Source organism: Taudactylus pleione, unplaced genomic scaffold (assembly GCF_031769625.1).
Source record: "Taudactylus pleione unplaced genomic scaffold, aTauple2 ptg000611l, whole genome shotgun sequence".
NCBI lineage: Eukaryota > Metazoa > Chordata > Amphibia > Anura > Myobatrachidae > Taudactylus > Taudactylus pleione.
In genome coordinates, this window is record NW_028285013.1 from 650,242 (window position 1) to 675,130 (window position 24,889).

Consider the following 24,889-nt stretch of genomic DNA (forward strand, 5'->3'; position numbering starts at 1 on the left):
GCTGCGTTGGACAATACAATTTGGATAAGTAATGCAGCTTAGCAATTGCGTTCCTTACTGAATCAGGCTCAAAGATCACAACCATCGAATGCCTCTTCTAAGTTATTACACACCATCCTTATACTAGACTGGGGATAAATTACTAATCAGCAGCCTCATACCTCCCAATTACCCTTCTCAGTTTAGACTTTAAACTCAAGGAAAAATATTCTGACTAGAAGATTGTAATCTATTCACTGCTTCCTATTAGTGATCAATCAGCTTTGTTTAGTTGCAGGTCAGATGGCTGTAGCTGTAGCAATGGCAGCGTCATTGTAAAATGTCTCACTGCTCAGATAACATGTGACTTTGGTGCCCTATCTCCAAGAAATATTCTACCATAGAATATTAGGAGTGATTTTTATTCATTTATTTCTCAATCTGTTATGATTTGCTTGAAATGTGTAGATGTACTCATCAAAATTGCCCCATGTGTCCCCTAACCTTCATCCTGGTTCTGGATCTTGTGCTATGAGTAGTACTAAACTGCAAAATACTCATACATCCTCCAGGGGGCAGTAAAGATATACAAACATCTGTCTGCCAATTACCAGATATTCTTCTAGCCCTGGGGAATTGATTAGAACCTTGATGAACAATACTAAGGAATTTAGCATTAGCGTTAGGCTTTTCAGTTAGGTTTGACTCCTTCCAAAAAAAATATTAACCAAGTCTATACTGTACAGTACAATAATATCACTAAGACAATCACCAGTATGGAGCTTGTAGGGATAGTTGGAACCTTTTTTGTGTCTTTCCCATGGGGTCAGAGCAAATGATCTCAAAATGATTATATTTCCATAACTAATTTATGCCCACCATACCTTTTTTATTAAATAGTAAAGTCGGGAGAAATATTGACTCAATGTTTCAAAAAAGTTATTTTGGAAAAATGGGTAAAATTTGGGATAGCTATTTGTATTCTGTAGTTTATTTCTCTACATTTTACAGTAGCTGCGGTTTTCAGTTTTGAGTGGGTGTCGTAAATACTTATCTGAAATATTCGCTTGATGTGACATAAATTGGCCAATAACCTGCCTACTTCATAAACAGGCAGCCAATAAGAAGCAGCCTTTCATTTCACCCAGGTGGATGTTTCCATTTAAAACCACTGGTAGAGAATCTTCACCAAGATATTACTATTATATTGATTAAAATACAGTTACTATAATAGATTTAACTTTTAATAATTTTCAGTGCACATCCCAAAATGAGCCCAGGCAATAACGGATGAGGCACAGACATTCACCTCTTGATTGCACCTATACTTATGATTGAAGAGGCAGAAGTGTGATACTATGAGGCACAGCTCAGTGAGGATGTCCCCAAGCAAATTCTGATGATGATGATGTCCTGGACATAAGCAAAACACCTATTTGGAGATGTATATTTTGCACTTGGTGTAGGATAGGTGCAAGTACTCACTGATGATGATTAGTAGTAAGCCGAGGGCACATACAGCTGCCGCTGCATCTTTGATACATACAGTACAACTCTGCATATGGGGGAACATACACATCATTTTAGTACACGCTTCTTTTGGGCAAAGTATCCCTGATTCACTTCCCCTTCTGCCTCAGAACCTGTAGTAATTTTGAAAGTAAATACTGATTTTATTGTATTTATTATGTTAGAGATAAATGGCTCAGATTTACTCTGGTTTTTCCTGCCAAATTTGCATCTAAACATAAAGCAAAATGCAATTTTCCTGGAAAATCTTCAATGTTTCTGATAAGATGTGATTGTATTTAAATAGGTTAATGAGATTTTTGCATTTAATACTAGCACACCCAAGCCACCTTCCTATGCTGTCATTAATTGTCATGTATACCTGGCACAAGTGGTGGTGTTTCTGTACTGAAGGCATCTATAGATATGTACATTAGACTTGTATATATCCAGGCACGGCAACAGGGGGGACTAAGGGGACACCCGTACCGGGTCCAGAGGGGCCCTGAAGACAGGATGGGCACAAACTGGGGCTGCAGGCAGCGGATGCTGTTCCAGCCGGCGAGCCCCATAGCGTCCACCCAGCTCCAGGTCCCCTGTAGTCTGGCCCGGGCAGCGCTGAGCTCTTCCAGGTGGCTCTGCTGTGGCCCGGGCCTGACCTTTAAGCATCACATCGCCGCACATCAGGCAAGCTGATGTGCAGAGGGCTGCAGAAGGGGAAGATGATGGGATGGAACCTGTATACGGCAGAAGATGAGGAGGGCATAGGAAACGGATATGGGCTGAAGGAAGAAGGTTACACAGGCTGGGGCAGAGGAAGGTGATGGGGCAGAGGAAGGTGATGGGGTCTGGAGGAAGAAGGTAACACAAGCTGTAGCAGAGAAAGGTGACAGGGGCTGGAGGAGGAAGGTGACATGGGCTTGGGCAGAGAAAGGTGATGGGGGCTGGAGGAAGAAGGTGACATGGGTTGGGGCAGAGGAAGGTGACGGGGGCTGGAGGAAAAAGGTGACAGGCTGGGGCAGAGGAAGGTGACATGAGCTGGTGGCAGAGGAAGGTGAAGGACTGGGGGGCAGAAGGTGATATGGGCTGGGGCAGAGGAAGGTGATTGGGGCTGGGGACAGAGGAAGGGGCTTGGGGTAGAAGGTGACATAGGCTGGGGCAGAGGAAGGTGATGGGGCTGGGGATAGAGGAAGATGAAGGGGAAGAGGAAGGTGATGGGGGCTGGGGACAGAGGAAGGTGACATGGGCTGGGAACAGAGGAAGGTGATGGGGGCTGGGGACAGAGGCTGGGGCTGGGGGCAGAGAAAGGCGATGGGGCTGGGGGCAGAGAAAGGCTTCTGGGCTGAGGATGGTGATGAGAGGCTGAATATGAGGAAGATGATGAGTACTGTGGATAGCTGACTGCAGACACCATCCCTCCTACCCCTGAGGCATCCACAGCACTGTCATCAAGAAGACCTTGCAAAATACGGCAGACAAGAACTACAGCCTGCATCATCAGTGACAGAGAGACAGTGTGGTAAGTCATAGTGTATTTTTACTTTATTTAAAGGAAGGCTTCTCATTCAGTTAACATTCTCATGCTTCACATATCACACATGCAGGGGAGGGGAACTTGGTGAGGTGGGGCCCCCATAGACATCAGTATACCAGGTCCCGAGATTTCTGTTGCCGGCCCTGTATGTATCCTGCAGCCATTGTACTTGAAGAACTAGATCAGAGGCAGTAACATGTAAGTACAGTACAGTAGGGTGTACAAAAGCCAGTTATGTTCTCCTGTTTCAGTTGTGCCTTACAGTTATTTACACACATTTTTGAAATACATTAGTAAGGAGTCATAATTTATACCCCCATATAAACTGATTTCAAGATTTGGAACTGATGATGATTGTCCCATCCTATGGGTGTATAAAACATATATATTGAATAATACAATGTTACAGGATGTGTGCAGTTCTAATTACATAGGTGGATACACAAATGTACAACTACCTGTATATAGTTTTCCTCATATGTAAACTCTACAACAGTGTCTATTTGAGAAACTTAAAATAAATTGCAAAAATTTTAAATCTAATCATTGAACAAATATGGAGGGGTATTCAATATGAAACATAAACTTCGCGTTCGAAGTTTACGATGCATATCGGAGATTTTCCTGGGATAAAGTATCGGGCGCGCGCCCGCTTTATCCCCGTATTCAATATAAAACCTACGAAAACAGGAACCTGCGAAGAGCGAATTGGGAAAAAAAATGAAATTTATCTGGAAAAAATTGTAGGACCCCCCTAAAACTGTAAAAACATGGGGGATCACTATGGGAACCCCAGTTTAGCCTGCAAATGAAAGTCGGGGATTTAAATAGCTGCGGCAGGGTTTTTTTCTCCGACATTGAAGAAGTGATGCAGAAGAGCACTTAGGTAATTTTTTTTGTTTTTTTAAGTGGTCCCATCAAATTTGGGGTACATGAAAATGGGTACTAGCATATTTTGATGTCCCTAAAGTAATTTTTTTTAAATTCTGCAACTGTGCACCTGCCGCTATTAATATATTCTAGAATACACCTGCCACATACTTGCAGAATAGCCCTGAACCTATTTCCCTAATTTTAAACAATTTTTTCCCATTTTTTTTCACCCCAATTTTTAAATTAATTTTTTGGGGTGTCCCTATTATATATTTTTTTTTGACACAGTTATTTTTAAAATGTAATTCCCAGGGGTGCAGGCTATTTTTTTTAAGCCTGCACCCCTAAACCCCAATTCTGCACTTTTTTTCGACACCTATTCAGTGGTGAAAAGTTATCCCCATTTTTTTTCAAAGACTTTTCGAACCTGTGAATAGTCTTTGAAATTGAATACGGTGTAAAACCAAAACCTGCGATAATGACGTCATAGGTGCAAAAACATCGCAAAAACTGAGTTTTCGCTCCATATTGAATACCCCTAATGGTATAATAATATCAAATGTCATCATAAAACCAAAGAGTATACACAGCAAACAAGTTTTCGATTGCATAGGAGCCTGTAACTGTCACACTGACACAGGGGTATATCTAGGGGTCTGAGCGCCCTGGCAAAATAAGGGACTGGCGCATCCCCACCTCTTTTATTTATTTATATATATATTATATATATATTTAAACAGGTAGAGAGAACTGTGGGGTTTTTTGCTTAGCAATCTACAGTAAAACTTACCCAGAGGTGCCATCTGTCTGCTTATGCTGGGTCATGTTGCTGCACCTGTCATGGGCAGAAGATCAATGTACATGGGGTGGGGTTCGAGGGGGCTGGTTAGCTACACTGCAGCAGCTCACACTGCTGCAGGGTGGACAGGGCCAGCTAGAGCAGCAGCTCATACCGAGAGGGGGGGGCTACACTGCTGTGGAGAGATGGGGGCTGGCTAGGCTACAGCAGCAGATCACACTCAGGGGTGCCGAGAAGGGGAGGGGAGTGGGTACAAATTACCCAGGCCCTGGCTTGCTGGAGGGGCCCGGCAGGGGCCCAGGTCTGGCACCTCTCCCCCTCCCCTCTTACATCACACAGCAGCCCAGCACATGCCGCTGTGTGCTGGGCTGCCCTGGAGACTGCTCATGGCTGCTAAGAAGCAGCCACAGCAGTCTCCTATGCCTGTGGGGGGAGCGATCAAGCTGATTGTGTACCCCACTGGTTCTGTGCCGGGCTGAGGGGGCTCACTGTGCCCCCCTCACCAGCGCGACGGGGCTGATCACACTGCGGGGGGGGGGTCTGCAACAGTGCAGCAGGTCACATTGCTGTGGGTGGAGGAGGCTGGCTACAACAGCAGTGCTGAAGGCACAGAGGCAGAGCACACAACATGAGTGTGGAGCTTGATAGAGGCAAGAAGCAGGATTGGAAATTAAGCTGTGCTGCAGTTCCTACCTAAAACAGGCACTGCCAGGGCTGGTGCTAGACTTCTAGGCACCCTAGGCAAAACTTCTGCATGCGCCCTCGGACCCCCTGACCCCCCCCGTACTCATTTAGGTGGAGATGACTTTGCACAGGTGAAATGGTGGATAAGTTTTGTGTTAAAAAATTGTATTTATATAAATATATATATATATATATATATATATATATATCTATCTACTATATAAAAGCGAAAATGTGTCCCTCTGTCATTCTGTCCTTCTGTGTTTCTATACAAATCCACAGTTTACAAGCCAAGATCGTGAAATTTTACATACGAATACACATATGAAAACACGGCAGAGGGAACTAAAAAAAATCGAAATCAAAATTAATTACTGGTAATTTTTAATTAATTAAAAAACTCATTTTTGCATAGCATTTGCCCTCTACAGGTCAAGTACAGAATTAGAAAAGGATTTAGCTTATCTAATATTTTTTATTTTCTATCTCTACTATACTATATCAAAAGCGACTACTTGTCCTTCTGTCCTACTGTCTTTCTATACAAATCCACACTTTACAAGCGAAGATCGTGAAATTGGACATACAAGCGTGCATTTGTTTTGGTTTTGATTTACAAACGTGTTAGCAGTTGTGCAATTTTAGATTTCAGTCCACATATAATCTTCCTTAATATATTATTGTTCTTTTCTGGTACGCAGGAAGTTAAAATAATACAATACCACCAAAGAAAAGAGCTAGATATGGTAGAAATAAAAACAATTTCACAAGGAATAAAATGTTAATGGCAAATAAACAATCTTCTCGGACAGTAGAATCTCAAGAACAGAGATTTAGAAGATTGGAACGCTATCGCACAGCTCATACTGTTGCCAGAGCTGAAGAATCTGAGCAAGAAAGAAATGCAAGGCTGGAAGCTGAAAGAACAAGACAAGTTGCTATGAGATCTACCAGTTTGGAATTACAAGGTGCAACTTTATTTTACAATCCAGTAAGTGCAGTGGCTATTTCAGAAAGGTTTGTCATTGGGAGGATGGAACATGCCTGCCCTCATTGTTGTGCTCTGAAGTGGAGTGGTAAAACTAAAGGCATTCGTTGCTGTAATGGAAAAGTAAGTCTGTCTATACTTCAAACACCTCCAGAACCACTAAAGTCACTTATAGCCCATGAAACGGATGCGTCAAAACATTTTCTTCAGAACATCAGACAGTGCAACTCTGCTTTTCAAATGACTTCGTTTGGCTCAACGAGCATTGTTGCTGAACGGGGATTTATGCTGACATTCAAAGTTCAAGGGCAAGTTTTTCATAGAATTGGAGCCATGTTACCCCTTGAAAATGAAGAGCACCAGTTCCTTCAAATATATTTTATGGAAGATGAATGGGAACAGGCAGAGCATCATTGCACCACCATTCCAGGGACACCTGCGGATATTATCTTACAGTTACAGTAATTTTTGGATAGATATAACAATTACGTACAAAGCTTCAAAACTGCACTGAATCGTATGCCGACAGATGATTACAGGTTAGTCATTCAAGCTGACAGGACACCAGCTGGAGAGACCGAGCAACGTTTCAATGCCCCAGTTATAAATGAGGTGGCAGTTGTTATTGCAGGGAATTAATTTAATAAGAGGGACATAGGGTCTGATTCAGAGCCGGACGCTATTTGCGCTTGCTCGTTCATAAAAAGGGGCTGGCTATTTAAATTGACCGTTCGCTCTTTGCGGTCTGTTGACGCCTCCATGTCTGAACGAGCGTACAAAACATGCGCTCGTTATTTTGATAAAAACGCCCCCTGGCCGCTCGCACCATACGTCATCTCCGCTATTTATTAGATTAATCGAGTACATCGAAAGGCGAATGAACTGCTCGCTATTCTTGTGGTTGCATTTTCCTACCGCAATCATGCGAGCAGTTCTGGCTAAAAGACACCCAACTGACGTGGCCGATGACGCTGCTGTATTAATTATGCAGACCCTTAAAACGCCCGTTTTGACCTTTTGGCACGCCTGCGTTCGGAATTCCACTCCCCGTTTTCAAGCACCTTCCCCTGTTACCACCCACATATGCCTCCTCCTGTCACTCAAATTAGCAGGCATTCGCTATTTAGCGAGCACACGATTTTCGGCCGCACTGACTGGTTCGCGCATGCGTATTACAACCCGTACGCATGCGCAGATGTGCGAACATCGCTCGGAGCGAACGAGTGGACGCTTACGAGCGGCTCTGAATCAGGCCCATAGTTTTGCAGAAAAAAGACAATCGCCTTCAACGTGTATGTGCAATATCCGCTTATCATTTGGCAGGGAGAAGATGGATTCCATTTTGAAATCAAGCAAGTTGATCCCAACAACAGAGATGCCTACAGCTAAAAAAGTATCTGTTATGAATTTTTATTCTTATAGGTTGATGGTGCGAGAAAATGATTTCAACCTTATTGTACGATGCTGCCGACTTTTCATTCAATTTGTTGTAGACATGTTCGCCAAAATTGAAAGTGAACGACTTTTGTATTTCAAACTCAACCAGAAGAAGCTCCGTGCAGATGAGTACATACATCTCCGAGATGCTATGAACAACGATGCTAATTCTACACAAGTAGGTCAATTGGTTATTTTGCCCTCAACTTTCACTGGAAGTCCACGTCACATACACGAATATACACAGGATGCTATGACGTATGTTAGGAATTATGGGAGACCTGACCTCTTTTACTTGCAATCCCAGTTGGCCTGAAATTCAGGCAGAATTGATGGAAGGGCAGAAACAATTTGATCAGCATGATTTGATGGCAAGAGTGTTTCGCCAGAAGCTCATACAGTTCCTGAACTCCATTGCAAAATTTCACATCTTTGGTCAAGTCCGATGTTGGATGTACACTTTTGAGTGGCAGAAGAGAGGTTTGCCTCATGCTCATGTTTTGGTGTGGCTCAAAAACAACATCGTATCGAGTGATGTTGATAAGATTATATCAGGTAACATTCCAGATCCTCAAGAAGATCCCGTCCTCTATGATTTCATCGTCAAAAACATGATTCATGGACCTTGCGGAACTATCAATCCTACTTCTCCATGCATGAAAGAAGACAAGTGTACAAAGAATTATCCAAGGAATCTCATTAAGGAAACTCAGACTGGAATGGATGGCTATCCCCTATACAGAAGGAGAAGTTCTGAAGATGGTGGAAGAGTTACGAAGATCAAGGTAAAAGTTGGAAATTCCGACAGAGTTTGAAATTGACAACAAGTGGGTTGTCCCTTACTGTCCTTTACGGTCAAGGTTATTTCAGGTGCACATTAATGTTGAATACTGCAGCTCCATCAAGTCCATCAAATGCAAATATGTCAATAAGGGTAGTGATCAAGCAGTTTTTTCTTTTCAACAAGATGGATCTGTTATCAATGGGATTGAAAACTACCAAATGGGCAGGTACATTAGTAGCAATGAAGCAGTTTGGAGAATGTTTAGTTTCCCAATTCATGATAGATTCCCTTTAGTTCTTCACCTCAGTGTACACCTGGAAAATGGCTATTGGTGGATACATAGGGCCTGATTGGGACCTGCTTGCAAGCGCAGGATGCTCACAAGTGGGTCGATGGTGCCCGAATGCGCATGCGCATGACGGAGGGAGCTCCGTCGTGCGTAAGCACGAGACCCGGCGAGCGACGAGGAATTTGTCGCTCGGGGTCTCGCACCAAAGGGGGTGTGCTGTCGATGGTGACTGACAGCATGCCCCCTTTGGTGGGCATGCTGGGGGCGTGGCTGCCAGACGGAGGCGTTCCCATGGGAATGCCTACCGTCTGGGGCCGGCCCCACTGACATCAGTAGTGATGTCAGTGGGAGTGATTTTGGCTCTGATAGAGCCAAAATCACTCCAGGGCTTGCGGCAGCGAGACCCTGCCGCAGGGTCTCGTCGCAAGCCCGATGGTCGCGATGAACCATCATCATGGACGCTCGCTATAGCTGTGGGTGGTAACACACAGCTATGCGAGCGTCCATGAGGCCGCTCCAAGAACAGGTAGGAGGGCCCTGATTCAGAGCGAGCGCTCTGGTCAGAGTGTTCGGCTCTGAATCAGGCCCACAATCCTCTATATGTACAATAGAGGATTATGCATCCACCAAAAACAACATGGACTTCTTTCTTCGAACGGTGTCAAAATTATGACTTTGCAAGGACCCTGCTCTACTGTGAGCTGCCAAAATACTACACATGGAATGCTTCTCAAAACGTTTTTATGCAAAGAAAATAGGGAGTCGCTGTAGATGGTCATCCTGGTATCAGAGCAACAGAAGCTCTTGGCCGTGTTTACACTGTACATCCGACAAATTTTGAATGCTTCTATCTCCAAAGTTTGCTTTACACCATTACAGGTCCTACTTCCTTTGAAGACCTTATGATGGGGAAGTTTGTCACACTTTTCGTGAGGCCTGCCTATGGAGAGGTTTGTTGGAGGATGATGCACATTGGGATGCAACTATGGTGGAGGCTGCTGTGACTAAATCGCCAAAAAAACCTAAGGATTTTATTTGCAATCATCATCATTAATTGTGGAGTTGCAGATCCCATGAAACTATGGAATATACACAAAGAGAGTCTTTCTGAAGACATACGTCTCCAAGCTCAAATGATGAATTCTGGTGCCAATGTTGAATTTACCCCTGCAATATTCAATCAAACTCTCATCTTTATTGAAGACAAGGTTTTAGAAATGATAAGCAAAAGAATCCAGGACATCGGCCTTCCTACTCCCGACAGGAATTCTAATACAATCACTACAGAGATGATTAGAGACATCACACAGCATTGAAGAATTGAGAATTGAGTTACATATCACAGAATGAACCACTTCTGACGGATGATCAAAGAGCTGCTTACATTACCATCTTGGAAGAAGTACCAAAAAAAGGAGAAAGATTTTTTTTTCAGGATGCACTGGGAGGAACAGGTAAGATGTTTCTCATCAAGTTGTAACTTGCTGAAATTCGAGAACATTCCAAGATAGCTATTGCTGTGGCCTCTACTGGAATTGCTGCAACTTTGCTCCCTGGTGGAAGAACAGCACATTCAGCTTTCAAGTTACCGCTTAATGTGGCCTGAAGTGAAACTCCCATCTGCAATATCACTAAACGAACAGAAAAAGCTCAGATTCTGCAGGAATGTCAGGTCATTATATGTGATGAATGCACCATGTCACACAAGAATGCTTACCAGGCCCTCAATAAAAACTTACATTTTTAAGAGGCAATGATTTACTAATGGGTGGAGTCACTGTTGTATTTGCTGGAGATTTCCGACAATAATTGCCGGTCATTCCGAAAGAAACAATGGCGGATGAAATTAACGCATGCCTTAAATCATCACATCTTTGGAAGCATGTTCGCACTTTGCGACTAGCTACAAATATGAGAGTTCGTCTGCATGGCAACGCAATGGACGATCAGTTTGCTGACCATTTGTTAAATATTGGGAATGGTTTAATACCGCTTCATCCAGTAACTGGTTTTTTCAAACTCTGAGAAATATTTTGTAGCACAGTTGTGTCTTTTGCAGAACTCAAGGCAAAAGTATTTCCAAATATTCGACAACATTTTACAGACCAAAGCATTCCCTGCCTGCGTCCCGGCTGCCGCTAGCGATGTCTGGAACTTTCTCCACTGTACCTGCCGACTGCCGAGGAGTTCCAAAACACTGATTGGTGGATAACATCAGCTGTCCACCAATCAGGGAAGACTGCATTAAGGCATGCACGCACAGGGAAGTACCACATCGCAGCCGCTGCCAGACTCCAGAGACTGAACATAACTAACTGTGCGGCTTCAGTATGAGTTTGCCGCTGATATTGTTACTGGATGTGTGTGCCGGTCCCCGTCACAGCAGCAGGCATAGCGAGAGGCTCTGTGAGTATGGCATGTGTAGGTAGTATAGGGCATCATCATTAGAAGACACCCACATGGATATGACGTGAAACATCAGAGAGGTCCTTTCTCCAACTAGGATCTAGCAGCAACCATAACCTGACACCTGCAGCGGTAGCCTGCTGTCTCAGTGAAACAAGACAGGCAGATCTGTGAAAGAATTAGCAATTACCTGGATTTTAAGTGATTGGAGCAGTGTGTGCCAGTCCAGGTACAATGTGCTCAGAGGCGGGCTGGGCCGGGGGGCAGGGTGCCATGTGCCCCCTGGGCTGCAGCGCCATATACTATCCCAGGCCGAGGGCAGTCTGTGTCTCTGTGACACAGACTGCACCGCGTGTGTAGCACTAACCGGATGGAGTTCAGTCAGCGCTACACAGTGACTGACAAACATACAGCCGGCAGCTGTGTGTTTGTTTTAATCAGCAGCCAATGAGAGTCTGTCAGACTCTCACTGACTGCTACTGCGCCCACTGCCGAAGCCGCTCCATCTTCTGGCTCCTGCAGTGGATAATGGGAGAGACGTCATGATGTCATGAGGTCTCTCCCATAATGCTGAGCGGGCGTGGCCCGGGAGGACGGACGGAGGAGCGGATGGCGGCGGCAGGAGCTGGGATTCAGGTAAGTGTTTACTTATTTATTTATTTTATTACGTGTGTGTGTCAGCTCTGGGTGGTGGGGGAGGCACTACAAGGGGGTCACCACTACTGGAGGCACTACAAGGGGGGACCACTACTGGGGTCACTACAAGGGGGGGACCACTACTGGGGTCACTACAAGGGGGGACTACTCCTAGGGTCACTACAAGGGGGGGACTACTCCTGGGGGCACTACAAGGGGGGGGACTACTACTAGGGGAACTACAAGGGGAGGACGACTACTAGGGACACTACAAGGGGGGGACAACTCCTGGGGGGACTACAACTGTAGCCACTATTTAAAGGGCACTGCATAAGTGCACCCTTTAAATGCCACTATTGGCATTGCATGGGGGGTACTACTACTGGGGGCACTATATAAGGGGCACTGCATAGGGGTACCACTACTGGGGGCACTGCAAAGGGGGGACTACTACTGGGGGCACTATATAAGGGACTTACTACTGGGGGCAGAAGGAGCACTGCACAAGGGGGACCACTACTGGAAGCACTGCATAGGGGGGATCACTACTGGGGGCACTACTGGAGATCTGCATAAGAGTATTAGCAGACGGCCTGATTCATAGTTGTACACAATACCGAATGTTTACGGAGTAGAGTGATTATCGAAAATCAGGGCCACTGTCTTGTACTTGCCCCCCAGGCTAAAAGTTGCCAGCCAGCCCCTGAATGTGCTTGTAAACAGAGCAAGGTACATGTAATTTCATAAAAGATTTAAGTGAACTGAATCTGGGTTGGGGCCAGTGGCATATCTATAAGGGGTGCAGGGGGGCCCCCACCACACACCCTGCACCCATATTAGTTTAAACTTACCTGTCCGTGGTCCTGCGGCGGGTGTCAGCGCTGCTAAGAACACTGGAAAATGGCTGCCATGGCAATTTTCCCGGTGTTCTACGCATACGCAGTAGACTCCGGGCACACTCTAGTGCCTGGAGTCTACTAATGCTCCGGTGGCTGGCCAGCTGCATCAGTCGGCTGCCGGCCACTGGGAAGAGAGGAGGGGGCCCCACACGGGGAGTGCACATGGGCCCCCTCCTCTCTTAAGATGCCCCTGGTTGGGGCTGCTTGGGGGGATACAAAGTGTGGAGGGGAACAGTTTACAGTGCAATACAAAGTGAGAGGGAGAGGAGATACAACATAATACAAAACAAGGGGTGGGGGAGAGAATACCACATAATACAAAATGAGGATGGGATAGTACATAATACAAAATGGGTGGGGGATAATACTAGAAAATGGAGGACAGATGGCATAAAGGGGCATTTGGAGGATTCATGTGGCATTAAAAGGGAATGTGGAAGGTGTCTACTGGCATAAAAGGGGCCCATGGAGGGGTCAGGTAGAATGAAATTGACATGTGGAGGAGTCTGGTGGTGTAAATGGAGCATTCGGAGGAGTGTGATGGCATATTAGGGGTAGTGGACAATTACACATGCTCTAGAATTTTCCTTTCTCCTGCAAGGTCCTAGGCAGTGGTGTACACCCACTAAAAGAAGCATGATTTTATGTGGAAGGAACTCACAGCACACAGGGTATCAGTAGTGTCATATAATGCAGAGAATGTTGTAGTGATTACCATATAATGCAGAGAGCATTAATGTCCCCACCATTTAATACAGTGATCATTGCAGTGATCGCCAAATACACAGAGAACATCTTATTGACCACCATTTTTTCTATTGCTATGCACAGGTAGAAAAGTTAGGGTCACTTGCATGCATTTGCCAACCAGGCTAAAAGTTGCCAGCCAGCTTCTGCCTGTAACTGTCACACTGACATCATAGAGGACATTACATTGAGATCCTGTCTCTAGTACACACCAGTAACTATAACACTGACACCACAGAGGACATTACATTGAGATCCTGTAAACTATCACACTAACACCACAGAGGACATTACATTGAGATCCTGTAAATTATCACACTAACACCACAGAGGACATTACATTGAGATCCTGTAAACTATCACACTGACACCACAGATGACATTACATTGAGATCCTGTAAACTATCACAATGACACCACAGAGGACATTACATTGAGATCATGTAAACTATCACACTGACACCACTGAGGACACAACACTGTGATCCTGTCTCTAGTACACACCAGTAACTGTCACACTGACACCACAGAGGCCATTACACATAGATCCAGTCTCTAATACACACCTATAACTGTCACACTGACACCACAGAGGACATTACCCTGTGATCCTGTCTCTAGTACACACCAGTAACTGTCACACTGACACCACAGAGGACATTACACTGAGATCCAGTCTCTAATACACACCTATAACTGTCACACTGACACCACAGAGGACATTACCCTGAGAACCTGTCTCTAGTACACACCAGTAACTGTCACACTGACACCACAGAGGACATTACACTGAGATCCTGTCTCTAGTACACACCAGTAACTGTCACACTGACACCACAGAGGACATTACACTGAGATCCTGTCTCTAGTACACACCAGTAACTGTCACACTGACACCACAGAGGACATTACACATAGATCCAGTCTCTAATACACACCTATAACTGTCACACTGACACCACAGAGGACATTACCCTGAGAACCTGTCTCTAGTACACACCAGTAACTGTCACACTGACACCACAGAGGACATTACACTGAGATCCTGTCTCTAGTACACACCAGTCACTGTCACACTGACACCACAGAGGACATTACACTGAGATCCTGTCTCTAGTACACACCAGTAACTGTCACACTGACACCACAGAGGACATTACACAGAGATCATGTCTCTAGTACACACCAGTAACTGTCACACTGACACTACAGAGGACATTACACTGAGATCCTGTCTCTAGTACACACCAGTCACTGTCACACTGACACCAGAGAATTTCCATCTCATTTCCATACACAGTCTCTGGGTATTTCCTGTCACATCTCACCTGTCACTCTCTATATATATCTCATTGTACAGGAGATGTCTTATAGTGACTATCTGACAGCCCAGATACAGCAAGATGGTGTCTCACAGTTACCTACTGGCTGTGATAGTCATTTATATTCAGGGTGAGAGATTGGGGACATTACATGGTGCTGTGTAGGGGAATCTATACATGTAACATAAATAATCAGAGCAGGATTTATATGACTATATACAGACATGTATCAGTAATGACTGTGTCTCCTCTAATCCCCAGGGTCCTGTGGGCAGATTGTGATGACTCAGACCCCAGGTTATATCTCTGTGTCACCAGGAGGAGAAGTCACCATCTCATGTACAACCAGTGGTTATAGCGGCAGCTACATAGCCTGGTACCAACAGAAATCAAGACAACCTCCAAAGCTTATTATTTTTTCAACAAGCAGCAGACATACAGGAGTCCCAGCCCGGTTCACTGGATCAGGATCTGGAACTGAATATAAACTAACAATTAGTGGAGTGAGTGCAGAAGATGAGGCAGAGTTTTCCTGTCAGCATGGTTATGGTTCCCCTCTCACACAGTGATACAGAGCTGTACAAAAACCTCCTTCCTCTTCAGTAATAAATGTGTCAGACATGGAGAATAATCTGTCTCCTAATAACAATCTCATGTAACCACATAACAGGGTGTTTGCTATGATAATATTCCCTCCCCAGTATAAAGTATCATATAAATTGTCCAGAGGGCGCTACAGAAACATTGAAACATCTCATTTGTGCGGCATAAACATCTCAAAGCTTCTTAGTATACAATCAGCCACCGGGATTTATATACAAACTTGGAATCTCAGTGACAAGATAGCGGCTTCATCATGTGATCAATCTGGGATTTACCAAATGCCACTTAATTTAGGCAAATTAGGCAGACCCTCCAATGTGACCCGCTCCATCCCATACAAAATGCTTTGCTCCTGGTAGGGCCAGCCTGGTCATCTGGCAGTACTGGCAAATGCCAGAAGGGCCAATAGCTAGATGGGCCGGTCCAGTTGACCAGCAGCAGCAGTTTTCTTCAGGAGAAATGGTTTAGGTACCAACTTGTTAAGCCACATCCCCTTTGGTGGTGACACCGGTACTGTCAGTCAACAGGTCTGTATCTAGCTAGTAGTCTATCTTACTTGACAGGCTCAGTTGTAGAATGGATCCTTCTGCCTGCGATTCCTCCATCCCCATGCAGCCCTGCACACAAAGCAAACAGGCAGACACCATCAGCTGCTGATTGGAGCACAGCACTGAGGTCACTGCAGTGACTTTCACCTCTGTCGAGCATAGAGAGAGAATGGCAAGACTGAAGGTAATTATAAACACACAGGGGCATCTTAAGAGAGGAGGGGGCCCGTGTGCACTCCCTGTGTGGGGCCCCCTCCTCTATCCCCGGTGGCCTGCAGCTGACTGATATGGCTAACCAGCCACAGGAGCGTTAGTAGACTCCGGGCACTAGGAGGGTGCCCAGAGTCTACTGCGCATGTGCAGAATGCCGTAAAATGGCCGTGGCAACCATTTTCCGGTGTTCTGAGCAGCGCAGACACCCGACGTGGGACCACGGACAGGTAAGTCTAAAATAATATGGGTGCAATGTGTGCGGTGCGGGGCCCCCCTGGACCTGGGGGCCCGTGTGCCCCGCACACACTGCACCCATTATAGATACGCCACTGTACACACACTAGAAGAGTGACTGGTAGTAACCCCTGCAGTGCCTTTCAACTGTGTACGCTAGCTAACTGCCTTTATCATAAGGCTGACACTGTACCCTTTATCACCTTTATTATTCTAACTGTACATAAGTCCAATTTGCTGGTCCTTTAAGATTAAAAAAGTTTTGAGCTTATAAAGTAACTTACAAGTATCACTGCTTGCAGGGGCATATTAAGAGAGGAGGGGGCCGTGTACATTCTCCATCTGGGACCCCCAATTCTCTCCCCGGTGGCTGGCAGCAGACTGACATGTCTGACCACCGACCGCAGCATCAGTAGACTCTGGGCACTAGTCTGTGCCCAGAGTCCACTGCGTATGCGCAGATTGCTGGGGAATTGGGGCAGCCACCATTTTCACGGTGATCTCCTCGCTGTCTATGCACAAAACGGTGAATAAATGGCCGCGGCGGCCATTTTCCGGCATTTTGTGCAGGGCTAAGAAACCAGACCCAGAACCTCAGAGAAATAAATATTAGATAATATGAGTGCAGGGTGTGCAGTGTGGGGGCCCCTGGTCTCAGGGGCCCATGTGCACCACACACCCTGCACCCATTATAGATACGCCCCTGAATGCTTGATAGGAGAAAAGACAATTATATTTTATATATCCATCTCCATTTGTATTCCACGTTGCACAGCACATTCACTGGTGGGACGAAACTAAGGGCCTGATTCAGACCCTTTCGCTAAGCTGCATTCGCACGCTGCCGTCAGCTGCCCAAGTATGCAAATCCCGTGATCGCACGGCAAGACATTAATGCGCCCACTATGTCTTGGCGTGCGATCGCAGTATTTCTTTAGATGCCCACTTTCCCTTCGTAGCACACGTCATCTCCAGGAAGTGTATGCAACATTCGGTAACATTGAGTATCATCAGAAGCATATTGAGCTCTTGTGGCTGACCATACCCTACCACAAGCACCGCGAGTGCTGCAGTGTTTTAAACAACCAAGTGATGTGTACAATTATGCATGCCTTAGAAAAGGCGTTTCGATGCTCTGGCATGCCTGCGTTCACAACACCACACTCCCGTTTCTATCGACCTTACCCTGTTACCACCCACAAATGGCATATTCTGTCCCTCAATCTCGGGTGCCGTCTGTGTACTTTCTGCGTTCTCTTCCCGATCGCAGCGACTGGTACATGCACGTGCAATGCGATGCTTCCGCATACGCATATTGCAAAAATCGTCCAGCAGCGTGCGAACGCAGCTGAGCGAATGGTTCTGAATCAGGCACTAAGTTTTGTGATTTTATAAGGGGCATTACTGTGTACGGCATAATGTGTAAGGGGCATTACTGTGCGTGGCATAATGTGTTATAATGGGCATTACTTTGTGTGGCATAATGTGTTATAATGGGCATTACTGTGTGTTGTATAATGTGTTTTAATGGGTATTACTGTGTGTGGCATAATTTTTTATACGGGGCATTACTGTGTTATAAGGAGCATTACTATTGCATGAAATAAAGTGTTATAAAGGGCACTACTACTGTCTAGCATAGTATGAATGGGGGCCCTTATGTGTGGCATACTATGAATTGGGGGCCCTACTGTTTGTCTTACTATGAATTGGGGGCCATGCTTTGAATGGGGGGCCCTGATATGTAGTATAGGTCTGTTTGGGGGGGATGTAGGCAGTGATATCACTGCAGGCTCCAGCAACAGGGCTGCTGTCACAGTGTGAATCTGGGCTCAGTGTCACACTCTTCAGGCCCCCTCACATGAGTGCAGGAGTGACTGTTTCATGTCTGCTGCCCGGGTGAGGAGGACTGTGAGTGCGGCTCCTTCCCAAATGTTTGCTGAGCACCAGTGTATTACTAAATATGAGATTAATTGTGTATAATATTAATTTGCATCCAAATGTTTGTTTCCTGTGTTCTCCTTGTGTATGTTAGCATGTGAGATCACATTGGGCCCACATTATTCTGTGGTTTGGGTGTTTATGGCTCATGTTTATATTCATTTAACCATCATCTGTCTCCTTTTCTGTTGTATGAATCATGGAGAGGGGGGCGAGCCATGTGACCATGCCCCTCAAAGAGAGTCACATCCCTTTTCTAGTGCGTGCATCTTGCACAGGTGTGCCATCCTCGGTGATCACTAATGCCCTAACAAAATCCTACATCCAACACTACACAATACACCAAAACGCCTGCCGTTTGGGGTGACCCCACTGACATCACTATTAGAGCCGGAAGCTCACTGGGTCTTGCGGCAGACAAGTAATGGATCTGCTATGATGTGCACAGATGTGTTGTCCTCAGTGTTCAGCACCCCGGCCATGAAAAATTCCTACAATGATCACTATCTTAAGCTGGCCACGCACTAGACCAACTTACATCCAACCAGCCAACTTGTTGATTGGTTGGAATGAAAATCTGGTAACGTATGGGATTAAATGATCAGCAATTTGCTCCTAAATGCCAGAAAGCAGATGAAAATGATTGTTCAGACAAGTTTGTTAAATGTTTGATCTAAACTATTTGTTCAAACAACAGTTTTGGTCCATTTTCCAGCGTTTGGGAGCAAATTGCTGATTGTATACCTTACCAGATTTTCATTCCAACCAATCAACTAGTTGGCTGGTTGGACAGATAATCTTTAGATGTGTGGCCAGCTTTATTCTATATAACTGCTAAGCCAGGGCTTGGTCATTGGGAAAATGCTTCCCTTTTACTTGTGTGTGACCTACAACAATGAAGTGCCAGCTTTAATTAACAAAACCAACAAAGTACCAAATGTCTGACTATGTCACATGTTTAAATGGGATGGGTACGGGGGAACAGCACTCAGGATCCCGGCAATCAGAATTCCGTTAATAACCCTCCCCCCTAAGTGCCTTACCCTAACCCTCCCTTTTACCTTCGGGATGCCGGTGCTGGGATTCTGACAGGTGTCGGGATTCTGGCGCCAGCATTCTAAGTGCCGGCATCCCATCTGTAGGGATTTTGTGTGTATTTTAATAGAGAATAATGTATAACTTGAATGTTGTTCTAATATTAGTTATACTGTATGTGTAAGAGCATAAACTAAGTGGGAGGAGTCAGAAATAATGAGGGGAGGAGTCTATGCCAGGAGCCAGATGCTGACGCCAGGTGGGCTTGTGTGCTTTAAATGCCAGGGCCTATTTTTAGTCCCAGTTTGGCCCTGGCTCCTGGACTTCCCATCTAAATTATGATTGCAGCCACCTGTGTTGAAACACCTGTCTCATCAATTAAGTAGTTCAACACAGGTGTCTGCAGTCATAAATTAGGCGGGAAGTCCAGGAGCAGAGCAATTTGTACCATGTGGAATGGGTCATGTTGGAGGGTAGAATTAGGCAAACTGAAAGTGAGCTGGACTAACCGGGTTGGATACAGGATGCCAGCGCTCAGGATCCCGGCAGTCAAAAGCCCAATGCTGGCTTCCCAGTAGGGTTGGGATACCAACACCTGTCGGTCAGTATAATAACCCTACCCCTAAGCCTCCCTCCCAGCTGCCTACACCTAACTCTCCCCCCTTGCACCCTAAAACTAACCCTACCCCCTTAGTGCCAAACCCTAATGCTCCCCTTATTGCCTATCCCTTAATCCTAACCCTCCCCCTAAACCCAATACTTACCATCGGGATGCCAGCAATTAGGGTGCCGGCACCGGGATTCTGATAAGTGTCGGGATTCTGGTGATGGCATTCTAAGCTCCGGCATACCTCCTGTCGCTATTATGACTACATCCTGACTACCCTTTTTATGGTTTTGCATTGTATTTTGCCTACCCTCCAACATGACACTTTCTACCCAGTACAAATTGCTCTGCTCCTGGACTTTCCACCTACTTTCTGATTGCAGTCACTTGTGTTGAACTAGGTAATTGATGAAACAGGTGTTTCAGCACAAGTGTTTTTTCCCCTTATTTTTTTAACCAGGACTCTCTCAGGAGCCTGGGGCTGGTTTAGCTTTTTTGAAGAGGACTCTACGTCAATTTTTTTCTAACATTAACAATTTCATTCGTTTTAAAGCACACAAGCAGCCTGCACATACAGATGTGCCCAGCTAGTTTGTTGCTCCATACGCCATGTAACGCGCCATGCATCTCACGCCACACACTACGCCATGAGTCGTGCCACTCAGAACGTTCCATAAGGGAACGTAGCGTAGAACTGGAAAAAAGTCATAAAGTGTAATACAAATTTTTGTCCAACAGGTGTCACTTTTCCTAAACTACACACGCATGTGTCAGATTTCCAATGCATATTCTGTATCACCGCCAGATGATTGACTGACAGAAGCAGTGATTCGGTACACTATAGTACAGCGTTTCCCTCATGGAATCAGAGCTGAAGAAGAATGTCTAATAAAGTTTTAAAACATTCCTGAGTCCTGTATTTTTTTATAAAAATATTTCCCACGCACACAGAGCTCTGTATTCCACACTGACTGTGCATTTGAAGCTGCACACTTGTGTCAATGTCAGCACTGTCAGCGCTGTCCCAGATTATAGTGATTTCATGACTTTAGGAACTAGTAGCGGGCTCTGGGCCTGATTCAGACCCGCTCGCAAGTGCTATGCACTCGCAAGCTGGTCGATGGCTGGGAAGTGCGTACGCGTGGCGTGCATGAGCCCCAGAGTGAGCGAGAAATCACTCGCTCCAGCGCTCGCATCCAAAAGGGGCGGCTGCTGATGTTAATTGACAGCTTGCCCCGTTTGGTAGGCGGGTTCAGGGGGTGGCTGGAACGCCTGCCGATTGGGGGAGGCCCCACTGACATCACTATTAGAGCCGGAAGCTCACTGGGGCTTGCGGCAGATGAGACCCTACCACAAGGGTCTCGTCGCAAGCCCCGATAGTCGCGACTATCGCGACCATCACCTTGCCAATCGCTAAAGCTGTGGGTGATCACCCACAGCTTAGCAAGTGGCCAGGAGGCTGGGCTGAAAAAAAAAATGCCCTTCAGACCTGCGAGCTGCCTTCGGCAGTGAGCGGGTCTGAATCAGGGCCTCTGTTTGAAAAGGGGGTCTCTGTATTACAATCTGACTGTGTGTTTTAATCCACAGACTTGCATCAATGTTGGCGCTATCCCCAGATAACACTATAGTGATTTCATGACTTTTAAACAGCTCTCTGCTAGTTTCTAAAGTGGGGTTTTAATCCACACACCTGTGGCACTGTCGGCATGTCGGCGCTGTGGTGGCTACCACCTCTGGGGGTTGCAATGGGATCTCTGGCGCAAGCCCAATGGACCGCTCCATACGCCAGTCGCACTATGCTGTGACGTATGGAGGCTCATAGTACACATTGTCTGCTGTAATTCGCAGACGTAACATCACATACATGACAGGTGCAGCTCTTGATTTGGCTGCTATGTGGGCTAGTGGTTAGGTGATCCCCGTGCTACAGTGCTTGTCCCACGGGTTTGAGACCTGGAAAATATATAGAGATGTTTTTTAAATCCTCACTACAGGATTAAAAAGAAATCACTTGGTGGTGTGTTATTTCTGTCATTTATACAGATATCTGTGTTGACTAAAAAGACGCCCTCCCAGCATTGCATAAAGAAAGACCAAGCTATTGAAGTTTAGTATTGTTATCCAGCCCTTACTGATCTCAATACATTATCCAAAACTTCCCACCACCTGGCATTTCTATGCTACAATATGCCACTGTACTGCTTGACTCACTGTGTGCTCAAGAAAGTGGTGTACGGTGCTCCAATACAGTACCCACATAGTGCCCTGCTAGTCGCGCTATGGCGTTTAGAGTCTCATATTACTGCACATACCCAGTGGGTCGGGAGTCACACACTGCATCCCAGACTATAGTGATTTCATGACTTTAGAAACTAGTAGTGGGCTCTGTTTAAAAGTGGGGTCTCTGTATTACAAACTGACTAAGCATTTTAAAATGCCCACTTGCGTCAATGTCGGCGCTGTCCCAGACTTGATTTCATGACTTTAGAAACTAGTAGTGAGCTCTGTTTGAAAGAGAGGTTTTAATCTGCACACTTGCAGCACTGTCGGCGCTGTGGTGGCTGACAGCACCGGGGGTTGCAATGGGATCTCAGGCGCATGCCCAGTGGAACCGATCCATAGCCATGTTTCGCCTTGCTAGTCGCGCTATGCTGTGGCGTATGGGAGGCTCATAGTACTGCACATGCCCAGTGGGTAGGGAGTCATACACACTGCATACCAGACTTAGACACTATAGTGATTTCATGACTTTAGAAACTAATAGTGGGCTCTGTTTAAAAGTGCGGTCTCAGTATTACAAACCGACTGCGTTTTAAAGCGCACACTTATGGCACTGTCATCAGGTCTGCGCTGTGGTGGCTGACAGCTCTGGGCCTTGGGATCTCCGGCACATGCCCAGTGGAGCCACTCCATACGCCATGTAATGCCCTGCTAGTCGTGCTACGCTGTGGCATATTGAGTCTCATAGTTCTGCGCATGCCCACTGGAGCTGATCTGGAGTGACACAGTGCAATCAGCACTACACTGATGCAATGCGTGCTGTATACAACTGGTGCAACTGTGGGTTATAGGTTTGGTGATCGGCTTACAAGAGTGGCTGTCACAGGTTTGAGACCTTTTTTTTTTTTTTAGAAATCTTCACTACAGGACTTGGTGGTGTGTGAGTTGTGTCATTTATACAGGTACAGTATCTGAGTTGAACAAAAAGATGCACTCCCAGCATTGCATATATACTGCAGACCTAGCAATTGAAGTTCAGTATTTTTTTATCAAAGCCAACTGAGCTCAATACATTGTCTTTATGCCACTGTTCTGCTGATGCACTGTGTGCTCAAGAAAGTGGTTTACAGCGCTCCATACAGTACCCACATAGCGCCCTGGGAGTAGTGCTATGGCATTTAGAGGGGTATTCAATATGGGAGCGAAAAGTCAGTGCTGGACTTTTCGCTCCACATCGGAGATTTTTCTGGGACAAAGTATCGGGCACGCGCCCGCTTTATCCCCGTATTCAATATAAAACCTCCGAAAACGGGAACCTGCGAAGTGGGATTTGCGTAAAAAAACGGAATTTACCTGAAAAAAATTGTAGGACCCCCCTAAAGTGTAAAAACATGGGGATCACTATGGGTACCCCCGTTTTAGCCTGCAAATGAAAGTCGGGGATTTAAATAGCTGCGGCAGGTGTTTTTTTCCCGACATTGAAGAAGTGATGCAGAAGAGCACTTAGGTTATTTTTTTCGTTTTTTTAAGTGGTCCCATCAAATTTGGGGTACATGAAAATGGGTACTAGCATATTTTGATGTCCCTAAAGTAAGTTTTTAAAAATTCTGCATTTGTGCACCTGCCGCTATAAATCTATTCTAGAAAACACCTGCCGCATACTTGCAGAATAGCCCTGAACCTATTTCCCTATTGTTGAACAATTTTTACCCATTTTTAAATTAATTTTTTGGGGTGTCCCTATTTTTTTTTTAAACTTTTTTTGACACAGTTATTTTTAAAATGACATTCCCAGGGGTGCAGGTGAATTTTTTTAAGCCTGCACCACTAAACCCCAATTCTGCACTTTTTTTCGACACCTATTCAATGGTGAAAAGTTATCCCCGTTTTTTATGAAAGACTTTTCGAACCTGCGAAAAGTCTTTGAAATTGAATACGGTGTAAAACTAAAACCTGCGATAATTACGTCAGGTGCGATATTAACGCAAAAACTGAGTTTTCGCTCCATATTGAATTCCCTTATTAGAGTCTCATAGTTCTGCGCATGCTCAGTAGAGCCAGTCTAGAGTCACACACAGTGCATCCCAGACTTAGATACTGTACTACAGTATAGTGATTTCATGACTTTAGAAACTAGTAGTGGGCTCTGTTTGAAAGAGGGGTCTCTGGATTATGCATCTGTGCAGGGGTGTATCTAGGGGTCCAAGCACCCCTGGCAAACTAAGGAAATGGTGCACCCCTCCAATGATTGCTCCCAATGGAAATAAAATAACACACACTGATTCATTGCCCCCACAGCCAGAAGATAAATAAAAACAAACATTAATTCCCTCCAGCCCCCTACAGAAGACTGAGTAACTTCACCTGCTGGGCTGTAACAGATAGCTGCAGAGCTAATTGCAGGAGACCAGCCTCCAGTCGCTTCAGAAAGTCCAGACCAGTGAGTGTCACCCTCCAGAGAATCCAGACTAGGCCAGTGGGTTGAAACTTGGTCCCACTCCCTTTCTCAGCCACCATCACCTTCCTCAGCCCCCATCACCTTCCTCAGCCCCATCACCTTCCTCAGCCCCCATCACCTTCCTCAGCCCCCATCACCTTCCTC

At 45.6% G+C, this 24,889-nt stretch overlaps 1 long non-coding RNA gene across 1 annotated transcript in view; it reads left to right on the plus strand.

The window, feature by feature from the left end:
• Window positions 1-20,931, plus strand: part of LOC148480508 (uncharacterized) — a 37,848-nt gene extending 16,917 nt beyond the window's left edge. Inside the window, exons 2-3 of the long non-coding RNA XR_015871975.1 lie at window positions 15,148-15,389; window positions 20,806-20,931. This is a non-coding gene — a long non-coding RNA (uncharacterized LOC148480508). The remainder of the gene's footprint in view (window positions 1-15,147; window positions 15,390-20,805) is intronic.
• Window positions 20,932-24,889: the final 3,958 nt, after the last annotated feature.